Source organism: Canis lupus, chromosome 13 (assembly GCF_048164855.1).
Source record: "Canis lupus baileyi chromosome 13, mCanLup2.hap1, whole genome shotgun sequence".
NCBI lineage: Eukaryota > Metazoa > Chordata > Mammalia > Carnivora > Canidae > Canis > Canis lupus.
The window spans coordinates 39879964-39898236 of record NC_132850.1 but is presented as its reverse complement, the minus strand read 5'-3'; the positions used below and the strand labels follow the sequence as shown (position 1 = coordinate 39898236).

The 18273-nt window shown below is 35.7% G+C and overlaps 1 protein-coding gene and 1 long non-coding RNA gene across 16 annotated transcripts in view; one reads left to right on the top strand and one right to left on the bottom strand.

Moving 5' to 3' along the window:
• ANKS1B (ankyrin repeat and sterile alpha motif domain containing 1B) overlaps window positions 1-18273 on the top strand; it is a 1043873-nt gene that overhangs the window by 559622 nt on the left and 465978 nt on the right. The gene's annotated exons all lie outside the window — the stretch shown is intronic.
• On the bottom strand, window positions 1242-16445 carry LOC140602947 (uncharacterized). Its single transcript, XR_012005968.1, has 3 exons — window positions 16114-16445; window positions 10610-10692; window positions 1242-1703 (listed from the first exon to the last, which is right to left on the bottom strand). It is a non-coding gene; the product is annotated as an uncharacterized lncRNA (long non-coding RNA).

Here is an 18273-nt window from a genome sequence, read left to right as displayed (position 1 = left end):
AACCTGGGATCATAAAAATGTGGATTAATAATAATAATAAAAGCACTCTCTGAGCCACAGCGAAACTTGGTTAAAAATCTGGAGATTTAGATTGATCATAGGGAGTTATATTTAAACATGATTACCATGTTGCCAGTGGGAAGTGCTTCTTAGAATAATCAGATTTGAGAAGGCTAATAATAGAACACAAGATCTATAGTTGCCTCTGAGTCACTTGGCTGAGGAAGGGGAAAGCTAGACCCACCATGAGGCATAAGTATTGAATGAAGGCCACTTAAGGACCACAATGGAAAGAAATCACTTCCATTTTCATAATGTTCAGTCTTTCCAATTGTGGGTTTTTTTTTTCCTTCAAGAAATCAAAGTGATAAAATCTGTGATATCTTGATGATTTAGGACTCTGGTTTATTATCGCCATTGCTTAGCACAGTTCCTAGCACATAACTGATGCTTAGTATAAGTTTAGTGGATTAAATGAATGGTGGTTCTGAGTGAGGGAAATAGAACAGTGAGGAAAATTTGATATTTACACTACCACGAGAGATCTTGAGACAGCTCTAGGTTTTATACTCATGTTGTATGCGCTTCTTAAGGATAGAATTCTACTCACATATTTGGAACATGGATAGGATTGAACAAATATATTTTGTTGTTGTTTGTTACTTTAAAAAATCAAGCACATTAATCAAATGCTTTCTAGTTGCTTTTTCTGTTGTATCAAAATTGTGGCTAATTTCTTTTCTTTTTAAAATTGAATATTATTTTGGAAATACCTATAATTTTTATGGACCTGAAACTTTCTGCTCTTTATCTGTATGTTTGGGGAAGGATTTTATTTTTTCAAGTATATTCATTTTCCTAAGATCATGTGCACTTTGTGTCCCTCATAAGAGATCTCTTTTAGACTCTACAAAAGGGGCACCTGGGTGGCTCAGTCAGTTAAGTTATACCTTTGGCTCAGGTCATGATCCCACGGTCCCGGAATCAAGCCTTTCATTAGGCTACCTGCTTGGTGGGGAGACTGCTTCTCCCTCTCCCTCTGACTCTCCCTCCTCCTTATACTCTCACTCTCTCTTGCTCTCCTTCAAATGAGTAAATAAAAAACCTTTAATTAAAAAAAAAAAAAAACTCTACCAAAAAAGCTAATGAGCCAAATTAAAGTGTGGTTTAAAAAAAGATCTGTATTTCTGAAATGCCATAATCTAGTCCCAAAAAAAGAAACAATTGTCAACCTTAAAGAGAACTAAAGCTTTAATAGCATTCAAGTCCCCATAATCTACCCAGAGCAGTATTTCATAAGTAAATTAATATGTGCTAGTTAATATTATGGTATTTCCATACTAGTTGAATCTTTACTTAGAGGCACATTTGTCATAAAGTCACTTATGTGACAAATATTTAATGTCTGCTTGCCAAAGGCACTTTTCAGCTTTAGGGAGACAAACTGAAAAACAAGCAAGGTCTCTACTCCTAAAATGTACCTTCCAAAGTTGTATAGTCAGATAATAAGCACCTAAATAAACAAATGGAAGAGATTAATTTCAGCTGGTAATTAGTATTGTGAAGTCTAATAGAACAGAATGCTTTGATATAAAGACATGACAGGTATTCATTTAAATTGGGTAGTCAGGGTAAGTTATCTCTGAAGATGTTATTTTTAAGCTGAAATCTGGATGGTGCAAAGGACCCAGCAATGGGGAAATCTGTGTAAAAAGAAAACAACAACAAAAATGTAAATGTCTTAAAGTAATAATAAACCTAATTTTCAGAGACCAGAAAGATGCCACTTTAATCAAAAACCCGGCAGGCTTTTTATTGAAATTGACAGACTGATATTCAAATTCATGTGTAATTGTAAAAGATGTGGAATACTCCAAAACAACTTTGAAAAAACTTAAAGTTGTAAGATTCGTACTAATTTCAAGACTTATTATAAAATAACAGTCTCTAATATTGGTATCCATCCAAAGTTAAATAAATAGATCAGTGGAACAGAATAGAGTCCAGAAATAGATCCACATTTACATGGCCAATTGATTTTTAAAAAAGTTTTTTAAGATTTTATTTATTTATTCATGAGAGACACAGACAGAGAGAGAGAGAGACAGGCAGAGGGAGAAGCAGGCTCCATGCAGGGAGCCTGATATGGGACTCGATCCTGGGGACCCCGGGATCACACCCTGAGCCAAAGGGAGACGCTCAACCACTGAGCTACCCAGGGACCCAGGGACCCAAGCCCCTGGCCAATTGACTTTTATCAAAGATGCAATTTACTGAAGAAAGCAAAGTCTTTTCAACAAATATACCTGGTAATATTGGATGTCAAACACAACATTAATCCATACCTTATACCATATAAAAATTAAATGAATTATAAACATAAATGTAAAGCCTAAATCTCTACAATTTCTAGAAAAAAAAACGTAAGAGAAAATTTTTGTGACCTTAAAGTAACCTGGGATCTTAAAAATGTGGAGTAATAATAATAATAAAAGCAGAGACAGGCAAAGATGTGTCTAAAAATGACACCAAGAGTACAGTCCATCAAAGAAAAATTTGATAAATTTGGATTTGATCAAAATTAAGCATTTCTGCCTTCAGAAAGACATTGCCAAGAAGATGGTAAAACAAACCGCAGACTGGGAGAGTGTATTTCCAAATGTCATATATGATAAAGGACCAAATCCAAAATATAGAAAGAACTCTCAAGTCCATAATGAGAAAACAAATAGCTCAATTTAAAAAAATGAGAAAAAAAAAATGAGAAAAGCATTCCAACAGACTCTCTTATGGACAGAAGATATATAGATGTATGGATGATACATCCACAGAAGATATACAGATGTATGGATGCCAAATAAGCATATGAAAAGACTCAATGTCATAGATCATTAGTCTAATACACACCTATTAAAAAGTTTAAAATTCAAAAGACTGATCATACCAAATATTGATGAGAATGTGGAGCAACTAGAACTCTCATACACTGCTGATGGGAATGTAAAATAGTATGACCACTTTGGAAAGAAGTTTGGCAGTTTTATAAAAAGTTAAATGTATAACTAACTGTGTGGCCCAGCCATTTATTCCTAGATATTTACCCAAGAGAAATGAAAGCACATGTCTCTACAAAAACCTGTGATGAATGTTCACAGCAGCTTTAGTTCTAACAGCCAAAACTGGAAATAACCCAAATGTTCACCAAAGGCAAATGGATAAATAAACTATGCTATGTCCATACACTGGAAAACTATTTGTCAGTAAAAAGGGATGAATGACTAGGGCACCTGGGTGGCTCAGTCAGGTTAAACTCTTGCCTTCAGCTTGGTCATGATCCCAGGGTCCTGGGATTGAGTTCTGCATCAGGCTCCCTGCTCATCAGGGAGCCTGCTTCTACCTCTCCTGCTCCCCTTGCTTGTGCCCTCAATCTTAATCTCCCTCAAATAAATAAATAATATCTTTTTTAAAAAAAGGAATGAACAACTGACAGTGGTACGTACATGTATAGGGGCCTGGGACAGGCCACCCCAAAATTGGCATACTGATTATTTTTAATTGAAGCTACCTGAACCTGAGGAGCAGCCAGTACAAAGACAATCAGACCATCCTCTGTTTCCCTGAAAGCATGAAATAAATCTCCCATATGAAAAAGATACCCTCCCTATAGTTAGAAATAAAATCACATCCTTATCACCAGAGATAGGGACTTTAAAACGAAATCTGTAGAAACAGATGTTGTTACTTTTTGTTAATCTACTCCCTCAGCCCAAATCCTGCTTAGAATTCTTTACTAATGAAAGCTCCTGTCAATTCGTCACAAATTTATTGTCTCTCTCTCTAAAATGTACAAAAACCACCCACCATGGTCACTTATTTGGGCTCTCAATTTCATTATTGGGCCTCCAAGTGCATATAATAAATTTTGGATTTTTCTCCTGTCAATCTGTCTCATGTCAACTTTATTCCTAAACCAGCTGGAAGAAACTTGGAGGTAAGAAGTACATTTTTCCTTCCTCCACAGATATAACAACATGGATGAACCTCAAAATGATTATGATGAATAAAAAAAGCTAGACAAAGAGGACACATTGTATTATTTCATCACAAAAAATTCTAGAAAGAGTAAACATGTCTGTAGTGACAGAAAGCAGGTCATTTGATGCCTGGGGGATTAGAGGATAAGAAGAGGCATGAGTGAGAAACTACAAAAGGGCAAAAGAAAATTGGGGATGATAGATATATCTATTATCTTGATTGTGATTATAGTTTCATATGTGCATACAGATGTTAAAATTTATGAACACTTTAAAAGTATTCACTGTATTATATGCTGATTATATCTTAAGGATACATGTGTGTATTGTGTAACTGAAGAGTAGTGAAGGAGAGGATGGTCCCAGAAGAAGTCAGAGAAGTGGCTGGGGCTGGATCACCTAGAACCTTAAAGACCATGGGGAGGATTTTGGACTTTGTTCCAAGTACCCTGGGAAGCCATTGGAAGATTTTAAGAGTGTGTGTGTGTCGTGTGTGTGTGTGTGTGTGTGTGTGTGTGTGTGTTGGGGGGCTGATTTGATTTTATTTATATTTTAGAAGGATCATTCCAACTGATACATGGAGAATGAATTATAGATGGGCAGCAAAGAAACTGATAAAAAAAAAAAAAAGGCTTTGCAATAGTCCTGGCAAGAGAAAACAATGGTTTGAATGAAGGTGGCAAGTGTGGAGATGAATAGAAAGATATAGGAAAATATAAAATCTTATTAATATGAATGTTTCTTTGGATTTTTAAAATTTTAGGAGGTAGGGTTTGGAGTACTTTTCTAAAAGCACTATAGTCGAAGCCTTAGCTTACCTGACACATAAGTTCCATTGCCCTATAGTCCATTTGACTAGTAGCTTGTTTGCTAGTTGCTCTACATTGAGCTCTCATGTATTAACACTGGATTAAAGTGCCCAGGCCTTACTTTTCTCTTTATCACTAGCCAGTCCTCGCTTCCAAAGAGGCTATGTAGAATTTGGATCCAATCCAATTCCAATAGAATTCGGCGTGAAGGGAAAGAAGGATAGAAACTTTAAAAAGAATCTGTTTAAGATAAATGGATAAAGAAGATGTGGGATGGAGATATATACATACACAATGGTATATTACTCATCCATCAGAAAGGATGAATATTTAACATTTACATCAATGTGAATGGAACTGGAAGGTATTATGCTGAGTGAAATAAGTCAAACAGAGAAAGACAGCTATCACATGGTTTCACTCATCTGTGGAATGTAAGAAACAGCGCAGAGGATCACAGGGGATGGAAGGGAAAACTGAAAGGGAGTCATCAGAGAGGGAGAGAAACCATGAGAGACTCTTAACTATAGGAAACAAACTGAAGGTCTCTGGAGGGGAGGTGGGTGAGGGATGGGGTAACTGGGTGATGGGCATTAAGTAAAGCATGGGATGTGATGAGCACTGGGTGTTGTATGCAACTGATTAATTATTGAACACTACATCTGAAAATAATGGACTATATGTTGGCTAATTGAATTTAAGTTACAATTTTTTTTAAAAAAAAAGAAGAATTTGTTTAACCATGATACTGGGGTCAGAGGGTGCTCTGAGATGTCTTACAGACTACTTACTACCATACTAGATAAGTTTTGGTGTTACTCTAGGTTTTTTCTTTTTTTTTCTTTATTGAAAAGTATCTCTACTTAGGAATCCTTGTTGTGAAGGATAGGTGCCAGGGTAACGCAGAACTTACCTATAATTAATTATTCAGGAGGATTCTGACAGGAGTAAAACAGAAAATCCACTCATATATGAATTAACTAATTCATTTAGTTTTCCCATTTATTCTTTCAATCAGTATTTAGTTGTATACATTGAAAGAGAAATGAAATAAAAGCAATAAAATGTGACTGTTATTTCAGCCATCCTTGATTTATTCAATAAACACTTTCTTTACTCATCCTAAGTAAAGCTTCTTTTTTTTTCAGAGCTAAAAGAACCCATATTTGCATCAAAGAAAGCATAGACTTTCTTTAAAGACAGATGATCTTGAATCACTACAAGGTGTCTAGCTACAACAATAGGTTTTAACAGCTGCAGCAAAAGGTCTACTTAAACCAGCTATTTATATACAGATAGCTCTTCCATAGCACTGAACAAATCCTCTGAAATTATTTGGTGAGCAGTTAAATGTTGAAATAATGGTACACACTAATGCCAGCTGATAAAGAACCCATCACCACTTCCATTCCCTGAATCCACTCCTCCCCCCATTGTAGTGATGGCAACCTCCTTTAACCCTAAATCCACTTACAAAACAAAAGACAGAGAAAAGCAACAACTACCTAATAATAGTGAGCTCACTAAATTTGTGATGAATAATTGAAGAATAATGATAGTCTAGCTTCCATGGCCAACACGGTTGAACTATAGAATTCATACTTGAGGATCTTACTGTAAGGCAAAAAAAAAAAAAAAAAAAAAGGAGGGAAATATGATAAATCTGGCATTTATCCAGAATTTCACCAAAGATCAGGAACAACCTAGGTCTTACATGTTTTTCCATGCTACCGCTTTTCAGGCTTTGGCAATCCTATTACATACAGGTTATTATCTGCATTTTTTACTTATGAAACTGAAACTTGGGAGGTTACATAAAACTAGAGACTTGCTTTTAAAACAGTATGGTCCACCTGTTACCCACCAGCTGATCCTTTCATTCCCTCTGGCTGGTTCTTTGACCTCTGAACATCAGAGTGCCTGAGGCTTCATTCTTGAGTATCTTCTCTCTCTCTAGATTGCAATCAGCCTGAAAAGTTTATTGTCTTAAACATGCTGAGGGTCCAAGGATTGTAGCTCTGGTTTGGCTCTCTCTTTACTTTTCGTATTCAGCTGCCTACCTGGCATTTCTACTGAACGTCCTACAGGCATCTCAACATTTTACATGCCCAGAACTAGACTCCTGACTCTCACAAGTCCCCAAACCTGTTCCTCCTACAGCTTTCCTTGTCCCGGTTAATGACAACTCCATTCTTTTCTCTTGGTCACAGCATTCTTGGAACTTTTTTTTCTTTCTTTCAACCTCCGCATCTAATACATTAGCTAACCTTGTTATTTCCACCTTCATAATATCACAAAATCTAACCACTTCTCAGAAGCTGCACCAGTTAATATCTTAGACCAAGCCACAAGCTTCTCCTACCTAAATTATGGTAATTGCCTTTTAACTGGTCTCCTACTGCTACCTTGTCTTTCCTACAATTTATTCTCAATAAAATAGCCAGAGTGATTTTTTGAAAACAGGTGTCCCTTCTTTCCCCCAAAAAGTCTCCAGGGTTTTTCATCTCATATATCAATGAAAACCAGAGTCCTTATAAAGTACTACAAGGTTTACATAAGCTGGCCCTACTACTACCTTGCTGATCTCAACTCTTACCACACTTCCCTTTGCCCACTTTGCTCTAGCTACACTGGTCTTGTTGTTTCTTGAACATAACAAAGATATTTATGCCCCAGGGACTTTGTGCTTGATATTTCTTTGGTTTAGAATGCTCCTCCCTTTGGTTTACTCTCATTTCCTACAGTTTTCTACTGAGATATTTATCAAAGATGCTTTCCTTGACCACCATGAAGTAGCAACTTCCTCCCAATATCCCCATCCTTCCTCTTTATTTTTCTCTATTGCATTTATACTAGACATAACTATACATTTGACTTGTTTCCTTTTCTTATAAGAGCAGCAATCAAAGTAGATTAATCTAAATCACATCAGATCTGAATAGCCTCATTTTTATGCAGTCACCTTTATAAAGGTCCTAATGCCAAATATAGTCAATAGGACTGTGGTACTGGGAGTCAGGGCTTCCACATAAGAACTGGGGGGGAATATTACTCAGCTCATAACTGATGAGGAAACTGAAGTTCAGATAAATTAATTTTCTTACCTATGAATAATAACTTATGAATGACAGAATTGAGATTCCAACTCAAGTACATCTGTCCTTCAGGCCCCTTTCCACTCTACTGCTCACAGTCCAGCACATTATATCCAATACATAGATAGGTGACTTAATGCCCCAAAACTCCTAATGAAATTAAATGCTCACTCTGAGCTTCTCTTGACTTCATCTTTTGTCTACCAAGTAAAGACCCAGTGATGTAATAGGGCAAACATGCTACATAACTATGGCATAGAGAGCAGGCATTATTTTCAAAGATTTTATTTATTTATTTAAGAGAGAGAAGCAGAAGGAGAAGGAAGGATAAGCAGACTTTGCACTGAGAATGGAGCTAGGTGCTGGGCTCGAGTTTGAGGATTGATCTCACAACCCTGAGATCATGACCTGAGCCAAAATCAAGAGTCAGTAGCTTAACTGACTGAGTGACAGCAAGCATTATTTTTATTCTTGTTGCTCTGGATCCAGGACAGATTAATCTCTTAAAAATTTTACTACTGGGATCCCTGGGTGGCGCAGCGGTTTGGCGCCTGCCTTTGGCCCAGGGCGCGATCCTGGAGACCCGGGATCGATTCCCACATCAGGCTCCCGGTGCATGGAGCCTGCTTCTCTCTCTGCCTGTGTCTCTGCCTCTCTTTCTCTCTCTGTGACTATCATAAATAAATAAAAATTTAAAAAAAAATTTTACTACTTAATAAACTAGTTCTAGCACTCTTGTGAAAGCATCAAGTTCATTTTAATTTTTAAACTGCGTTATTGACATAGGATCCAGTGTCTCCCAAAATGATTTCTTTTCTTGTCATGAGAAATTGAAATTAAAGATGAATTTAGTAAGTTGTCTATGTCAGCCTGTGACACATTGTATTTTATTTTATGTATTTTTTGTGACAGATTATATTTTAGATGACCACAGTAAATCTTTCCATCTACATACTCTTCTCACAATGTGATATTGACATTTCTCCCATCAAGAGATAGGATTTATATATTTCATATATTTAAATGTGATATGGCCAGTGCCAATAGCAGAGGTGACTCTAAGTAACCTCCAAGGCTAGGTCATAAGATGCAATGTAGATTATTTGGTTCCTTGTGAGGCTCACCCTTAGAACCCAGCCACCATGCTGTGAGGAAGCCAAAAGCCATGTGGACAAGCTGCATGTAGGTATTCCAGCTGACAGCCCAAATGAAGTTCCAGTTGAAAGCCAGCATCACCATTAGACATGTGAGTGAAAAAAAAAAAAAACCTCTAAAATGACTCCAGTCCTATCCACTGTCCTACTGAAACAGAATTCTAAAGGCATTATTTTATTTACCGTACATAAGTAATAAAGATTTTAGTTCCTGGAAATATTATGTCATCATCACAAAATCCTAAAATATATGACATTAGCCTTTGAACTAAATATCAAGCAGAAACTGGAAGACTACTGAAAAACTGTTAGTAAAATCTGAAAGGGTTCTGGAAAAATGATGGTAAAAGTCTAAAAGGACAAATGTTAGCAGAAGTCAGAGACACCTTAAGTAGGCTGTCAGTGGTAGTTTAAGGGAAGGTAAAAGAAATGTGATTGTAAGCTGGAGAAAAGGAGACATTTGTAATACAGTGGAAGAATCTGGCAATACTGTTGCCTGCGGTAATGTGAAAAATAGTAAGTGTACCTGATGATGATTTTACTAAGATTTCCAGACAGAATATTACAAGTGTCATAAGGCTGCTTCTTACTATCTATAATAAAATGAAGAAGGACAGAGAGATAAGTGAAAGAATGAACTGTTAAATATAAAGGAGGCAGGACTTTCTGTATTAAAAAATAAAACTGGTTTTCACTCTCAGTCTTGCCAGATGTCAAATGAATCTAAATTTAATAAATGGCTTCTGGGAAGAGTTCAAATCCAGAGCACGATTAAGGTAGTATAGCAAGGATGAATCCCAGGGTGTGATTATAAAACCCTTTATTAGTCCTTCAATAGATCAGAGATGGTGCCTCATAGAAATTTTCAGACAAGAGGCCAGGATCTCAAGGGCATGCCTTGAGGCTCCTCCCCACTAAACAGTAGTACTTCTGAGGATTTTAAGGGCATCACCGGGGGTCACAGGGCAGCCTCTCAGGGAAGAGAAGGGAAAGGCTATCTCAAAGAGATATGTGGATATGGATTTTATCTAATGCTGTGGATTGTAAATTTAAAAATGCAAACTGCACAATTTTTTGAGATAATTATTCTGGTGGAAACATCACTATCTTGAACTAAAAGAGAGAGAATACAATATGTAAAGGGCCCTTTGGGCCTCTAAGCTTTTATGGACAGAAAAAAAGTCATAGGAAGTTTTCTTATGTGAAAAGAAGGATCATTCAGAGGGAGGTGCCAGACCCCAGAGAGCAGAACCAAGGGCAATAGTGAACAAGTCCAGGAATGCCTGGGTGGCTCAGTGGTTGAGCATCTGCCTTGGGCTCAGGTCGTGATCCCTGGGTCCTGGGATCAAGTCCCCACATCAGCTTCCCTGCATGGAGCCTGCTTCTCTCTCTGCCTCTCTCTGTGTGTCTCTCATGAGTAAATAAATAAAAATCTAAAAGAAAAAAAAATGTTAAAACAGTGAACAAGTCCAGTGTAGTAAGACTAAACCTGAATAAAGAAATTGGCAAACTCTTACCTGGCTGGATTTCAGAATTCCTGTGGACTCCTTCCATCTTCCCTCTTTTTGAATGTAAGTGTCAATAGTGGTTATCTCTACACCTGTGTAAAGGTAAAGGTTTTCATAGGATATTAAGACAACAAAAAGTACCTAACCAAGACTGAGGAAGGGGAAACAAAATCAAGTTTAATGAAGTTGGTAATTCATGAACTGTGTGATAAGGATGAGAAGAGTTATCCAGTGGTGATATAGTAGAAGGGAGCAAACCAAGGGCATTCCAGGCCCAGGAGACAGCCTAATTAAAGGCAGAGAGGTAGTAATAGTGTGATGAATGGGGGGAAGTGGTGGATATTATTCCTGAGAAGTAAGCAAGTTTGAAATGACAGCAAGCCTTTAGATTAGAATATTCAAAACTCATTTGAGGACACATTTATTGTTTTGTCCATGTCTGTAAATGGATTTATACTATTTCTTTTTTTTTCTCATCTTCAGTAACAATACCTGTGAAATCATCAGCTTATAATATGCTATTTAATTGGTTTGTTGGAATTCACATTAAGATAAAATTTTTTAATGATATTAAATTTAAGTGTTTTTTTAATGAACTACTTAAAATGATACCACATACCACTCACTCTGTATGTTTCAGGAACATTCATCTGGATAATGAGAAATCACCAAAGGGCTTTGAGTAATGGAGTGATATGATTAGATTTGCATTATAGAAAACAACCTAGCAATAGAGCAGAAAATGGATTTAAAGAAGATGAAACTGATGTCAAAGAGACCAGTTAGGAAACTTCTGTAGTTACCCAGGCAAGATATGATAAGGTTCTGAATTAGGACATCCAAAGTAGGTGTTATTTCAAGTATTTGCCAGATACCAGTACTAGGGATTCAACAATTGAAATGGCAGACAAAGTCCCTGCCACTATAAAGCTTATATTCTAGTCAATAGGCAAGAAAACAAAGGTAAGTAATCTCAGGGAAATAAAATCAGAAGATGATGCATTGGAGAGTAGCTGACCAGAGGAGGTAGGGGGCATTGAGAGAGGATAAGGTAAGGGCTGGAGAGTTTGGTTATTTTAAATTAGAAGCTAGAATTGGCCTTTCTGAGAAGGTGACATTTGAACTGAGACCTCACTAATGCAAAGGAGCCGACTATGAGTAGAGAGAGTGAGACTACTGGACTTCAGAAATATTTAGGAGATAAAATCAGATGGGCTAAGATACCAACTAGGGGAGAAGGAGGAGTCAAGGATTACCTAATTTTAAAGTTATACCATTTATCAGAACTCTGTTGATTTGACATAATCAGGGCTTTTTCTAAGTCCTAAATTGCTTTAACTTACTTGCACCCCAATTCTCCATTAATCAACTTAATAATCTGTTACATGTTGGAATATTGGAGCTATCTTTTTTGAAAATTTTACTATTCATCACACTTTGGTTTAATGCCAAAAATTCTTATTGGAAATGTCTTCATATTTTTATCTCACACAAAACAATAGCCCATTTGGGTATCAAGTCCACCCTGGTATCAACCGTGTAAAATATGCTTTTAAAAACCATGAACAAAGCTTTTGATTTAGTGAATTTAGATGAAAACTTCTGATCAAAAACAAATCTGCAGATTTCATTCCAAATAAATTAATAAAATCCCCAAAGTTTTGTTTAATGTAATTTTATGCTAAACATATTCAATATTATGTTGGAGTGATGGCTTCCTTTAGCAGTGTTGGAGGCTGCATACAAAAAGCATTTAATTATGAATGCCGTAATTTACCCAATTGATGCCTCTCTTTTATCTGCAAACCATAGATAATTTTCCCTAAATAAATGCAACCATGAAAATAGTATTTAAACAAGAAAATAAAAATGTATTTGCTTGATATAAACCAAACACTGTATAGTCAAAATTAACTGCCCTAGTGGCAAATAAACATCTTGTAAATTCATATTGCAAAGGTATCATCTGTTCATTTAGGAGCTATTTCCCAGATAAGAATTAGAGGATGTGTTTTTTATAAATAACTTGGGGATTTTATTTTCATTGTGAAGCTGATTTTAAAGTAATATTAAAATTCTATTCATCTGTGTATTTTTAATATTTTTCAGCAAGCCTTTGCATAACAACCAATGGCACCTGATTTTATGCACCATAAATTAATGATGAGTATAAATTTCATTCTCCTCCCCAAGCTACGTTTTATTCCAAAGACAGATCTCATTGTCTCAAAAGGAAGTCCCCAATGGAAAAGATAATTAAAGTGGAGAATATTTGGAAATTTCAATCCTCCCTTCTTTTTGTCTTGAATGAATCCATACCCTTGACTCTTCTAATTGTTGAAGTTTGCACTTTAAAATTTTTCTACTAGTTATATCAGGTCTAGCATAAACTGGAAATTTTTTTTTAATTTAGAAAACAATAGGATTTTTTTGTATTATATTTCTCACTTTATATAACTACTATATTGGCCATTTTATGACCATTATCTTTGGCTCAAACTCTTCAAAGGTCTGCATCAGACATTGAATACCAATAGGGTCACACACCACGAGGGGGCAAACTCTGTGTAATGGCCATCACAAAAGAGGCCATGTTGGTTCAAAGCAGCTAAACCAATTACTTGCCTTAAACATGAATGAAACTGAGGATGAATGTGGTTTGATTTTTCACTCAACCAAGATTCCTATTTCCAGCCACAATAAAGTAAATAAGATCTACCCCAGTATAAGCAACCACTTAAGAACTTAGGGCTTCCTGGCCCTTTTGTCAAAGCTCAGAACCTAGTGGTTCTGCTCTGAATTCTAATAGCGTTCAGAAAAAAACTAGTGACTTTTGATATGACATCTACTAATGGCTCTCTATAGAAAATCTCAAAAGAAAAAAAAAGAAAGAAAAAAGAAATTCTCCAACAGATGCCTTAAAATATACACCTTTCCTAGTTCTTAAATGAAGATTTACATAGGCAGGTCTCAAAGACAAGTCAAGCAATTTTCATCTCTCTATACCCATTTTTTTTAGCTTATTGAGCTATACTGTGTTAATAAATTTGAAGTATAATACCAGGAAGGTAACTGGACAATGAGATAAAGACCTCAAAACTCAGAGTAAAAACTTGGAATTGAGTCCCATTCCTGCTGGTTCTTTTGGTTAGATAGATTACTTACACCCACAAACATTTCAACCTACCATTGAACCTTATTTTCCACTGTTTCCTCCAGGTACTTTCCGAGCAATCCAAGAATAACTACTCAGTTTTCCCATGCTATCTGGACCTTCCCTGTGTCTTTGCTTATGCATGTTTCCTCTGCTTATACTATCTCTCACTCATTTCTATATATCTAAGTCCTACCCATTCTTCAAGTCTCAAATCTTTTCTCAAAAAGAGTTTATTTCTTCTTCCCCAGAACCCCACAATACTTCTTTAATAGTACATATGTTATGCTGTATCTGGTTATCTGTTTCCTGACTAAAATGTCTTCAATAGGATGGACCTTATTTGATTAATTTTTGTTACTCCAGTGCTTTGGTGTGATACATGTATTTATTGAATGAATGAATGAATGAATGAATGAATGAATTAATGAATGAACAGCCAAAGAAATCTTTATTTTCTTATTGGTAAAATGGGAGAAATAGTATCTACCTCACAGATTGTCCTGAATATTATATTTATTTAGACATTGTTAATTAATATCTTCTTCAAACAATAATGTACTACCAAAGTGTAAGATATTTTGGTACCTTATAAAAGGAACTAAAGTAGAACTGACTTATTCTAACACAGAGTCAATAGAGAAAATAAATATCAGGAATAAAATTATTCCTCTGTGTCATGAGTCAGACTTTGGTAAATACCCCCTTATCATCATGACTATGGGAAGGTTCATTGGATGGAAAATCCACTGCTCAGTCAATTGAAAGCAGCTTTTCTCCCTTTGAATCCATTGATATCAAACTGGTCTGGATAGTAAGGGTTGACACTTGTCCTTAATAGCGATGTACATATCTAAATGCCACTAATTTGAAGATGGAGTTCTCTGTTTTAATTTTGCAAATATGAAGCCACAGAGCTCCTCATCTCATTGTCCTCAAAACGGCTATTTGTTTCAAATACTCTGATGATACCTAAAGTGCTAGTGAAGCTTTAAGTGAATCTATCAATGGTGATGGTCACAAAGTCAGGAGGGCAGAAGAGTTTAGTCAAAGCCAAGCAATTCCCCAAGTCTTTTTTCAGGGGTATTACTACTTTGGTAATACATTATTGTTTGAAGAAGATATTAATTAACAAAGTCTAAATAAATATAATATTCAGGACAATCTGTGAGGTAAGTACTAGGTACTACTTCTCCCATTTTACCAATAAGAAACAGTAAAAACTTGGAATCGAGTCCCATTCCTGATGGTTCTTTTAGTTAGATTACTTACACCCACAAACATTTCAACCTTCCATTGAACATTCAAACATCAGGAACATAGCACCTAGTATACCAGCTGGCATGCAACAGATTATGCAATAAATATTTAGAATGAATGGGACGTAGAAGTCAAGACTCATATCATGTTGGCAATTCTAGTCAAAATAGAAAATAAGCAAAAGATTAAAATTACAGTGGTGTCGAAAATAATAAAACATCCCACTGTGTGATAAATAATGATATATAAAGAAGCTTTCTGAAAATATAATACTCTTTACTTTGCCTGTGCCATTTGACTAATCTCCAGGTTAATAAGACTGTGCAGCATAGCCCATAAGAGCACAGACTCTAAAGTCAGACCAGTGCCTAAAAATTGGCAATTTTACTGATTAGTTGTATAAGTTGAACAAGTAATTTAACATCCCTAGGCTTACCTATCCTCTGTAAAGTGGAAATAAAATAGCATATATCTCATGAGGTTGTCATTAGGCTTGAATAAGACAAGGATATGAAGCACTTAATATAATACTTGGTCCATAATAAAGATCCAGTAAATGCTGGCCATCATTTTGTGCATATCAGTGATGCTTACAGAGTAGATACTCTATACCTATTCTTCTTGTAAAGACCATTGAAACCATCTAAGCCTGTTTCTTTATCTGTAAAATAGGAATAATAAAACCCACTCAGAGGAATGTTTTGGGAATTAAATGAGATGATACATATGACCAAGCACTATAGAAATATATAAAAAAGTAAGTATCGAGAGGGATATAGGGGACTTCTTTGAAAAGCAGGAGCTTGAATGTACTTTTCTGGTTCACGTCCTTTCATATCCCCTCAGAAATGACCAACAGGTATAAAAATAAGAAGGAATAAACCTGTGTCAGCAAGGGAAACTAGTAATGAGTGACATCTACATGTCTGTAATTCAAGAGCTTCTCAAGCTAGGAGGCAAAGTGAACAAGATTGAAGAAATATGATATATACATGCTTCCTCAGTATGTGGACAAGCAACTCACTAAGGTAGTAAAAGCTTCAGAAGACTTGGGAAGTTAAGGGTAAGAATAAAAAACATACATGAGAAAGGATCTTACCAAGTGCCACTGGGAGCACATGTTATGCCAAAAATCAACAAGCAAGGATCAGATGACAGGCTCACTCCAGACTTACACTTAGGGGAGATATTGTCACAGTTGGTTCCTAATGAGGACAACTGTGACAGGTAAAGAACGAGGAAACTGTCCCAGTTAATTCCTGGCTGCTAACCTCAAATACAGAAAAGAAAAACTGGAACAGAAAGAAAACTCCCTGGTTTGACTCCTAGTGGTTCTGATTATCTCCTAACTCATGATCTATAGACCAATGGTTCTTAATTCTTAAAGTGCCTCAGAATCACATGGAGAGTTTGTTAAAACAGATTGTTAAGCCCCACCTCTAAGATGTTCTAGAGCAGAGCCTGAGAATTTAGATTTCTGATAAGTTACTAGGAGATGTGAATATTGCTAATCTGGAAACCACACTTTGAAAACCACTACTCTTAGTCTTGCTGTGCGCTTAACAATAGCCACAATCACATGTGACTATTAAAGTTAGATTTAGGGGCGCCTGGGTGGCTCAGTTGATTAAGCGTCTGACTTCGGCTCAGGTCATGATCTCTGGGTCCTGGAATTGAGCCCACCTTGGGCTCCCAGCTAGCAGGGAGTCTGCTTCTCCCTCTGCCTCTCCCCATGCTCACACACACATTCTCTCTCTCTTTCTTTGTCTCTCTCCAATGAATAAATAAAATCTTAAAAAATAAAATTAGACTTAAATTGATAAAATTAAATGAAATTGAAAATTAAGAATTTAATTTAATCAGCTACAGTTTTAGATTTAATTTAATCAGCTACAGTTTTAAATGCATAATAGCTCTGTGTGGCTAGTAGCTACCATATTGGACTGGGCAGACATAGAATATTTCTATAATGGGAAATTCTATTGGACAGCCGTGCTCAAGATTAAAAACTAAAACTTCATTGATCAGGGCCACCAACATGCACAATTGCAGGAAGCATATTCGTACTATGTGAATGGTGGCCCCCGACTTGTGCAATATGGCAGACCTGGCACTTATCTAAGATTTTCCATTCTCACTTCCTATGGATCCTAAAGATGGGAAGAAGGACTCCCTCAATTTCTGAAAACTCATCTCAGTTCTCCAGAATAGACAAGTCAAGACTCTTCTGCAAGAATGAGCAAGTAGAAAAATAACTAGATATATTAAATGATACTTCCAAAAAGAAGGCTTATTCTGAAGAATCAAAACAATGCCATCCTATAAAATAAAATTACTCTTGAGAAAAAGTTTTCCAAATTACTAATGTTAACATGGATCTCAACTTTATTCAGCACACTAATGCTCTGTGTAACCAAAATAAGCAGTTATGTATGATGAGTCAAAGTTATAAAATCATAAAGGCTTTAGTTGAATAATAATATGTCAAACTAAAACTGTAATGGAAATAAAAATACATGGGTCATGGGAAACCTAACTCAGTGGAGAAGAGTAACTCAAGATATTCAGTAGATATAAGACATTTCTAAAGACAGAAAAATTGTAAGAGAAAAGACAAAACAGAAAAAAATCCAAGAGATCTAATATGCATATGATATAGAGATTTTAGAAGAGCATAACAATAAAAAAGCATCAATAAAAGAAAATAGAAGAAAACTTTTCTGAGTTAAAGAAACTTGAATATTAAATTACTGATTTAATGAATATAGTTAAAATTTCTTAAAAAAGCAGACTTATACTGGAAAATTTTGAAATTTTATACCTTCAAGGATAAGGGTAAATTCCTAGAAGAATCTAGATAGACATTAACAAAACAAAACAGGCTACCTACAAAGGAATAAAACTTAATCTGATATCAGACATTCTTCAATTCTAAGCATCCAGAAGACAATAGAAAAGTATCTACTGAATTTTTAAAGAAATGGGTTAAGACACCAAATTCAAGAATTCTATACCCAGCCAAAGTGTGCAAGATCATAGGAGGTAAGTCATTTTCAGATATGTATTTAAGAAAATACCCTACCCTTTTGAAATAATTGCTCACAGATATATTTTAGTTGGTTAAGGGCTGAATAATACAAATCTCATTAATGAGCAAAGAAAACATCAGTATAAAAGATTCTAGGATATAAAACGAAACTTGTAAGATATAGAATATATTTTCAAATAATGATTCTTAATATGATTTTAAAACTTAATA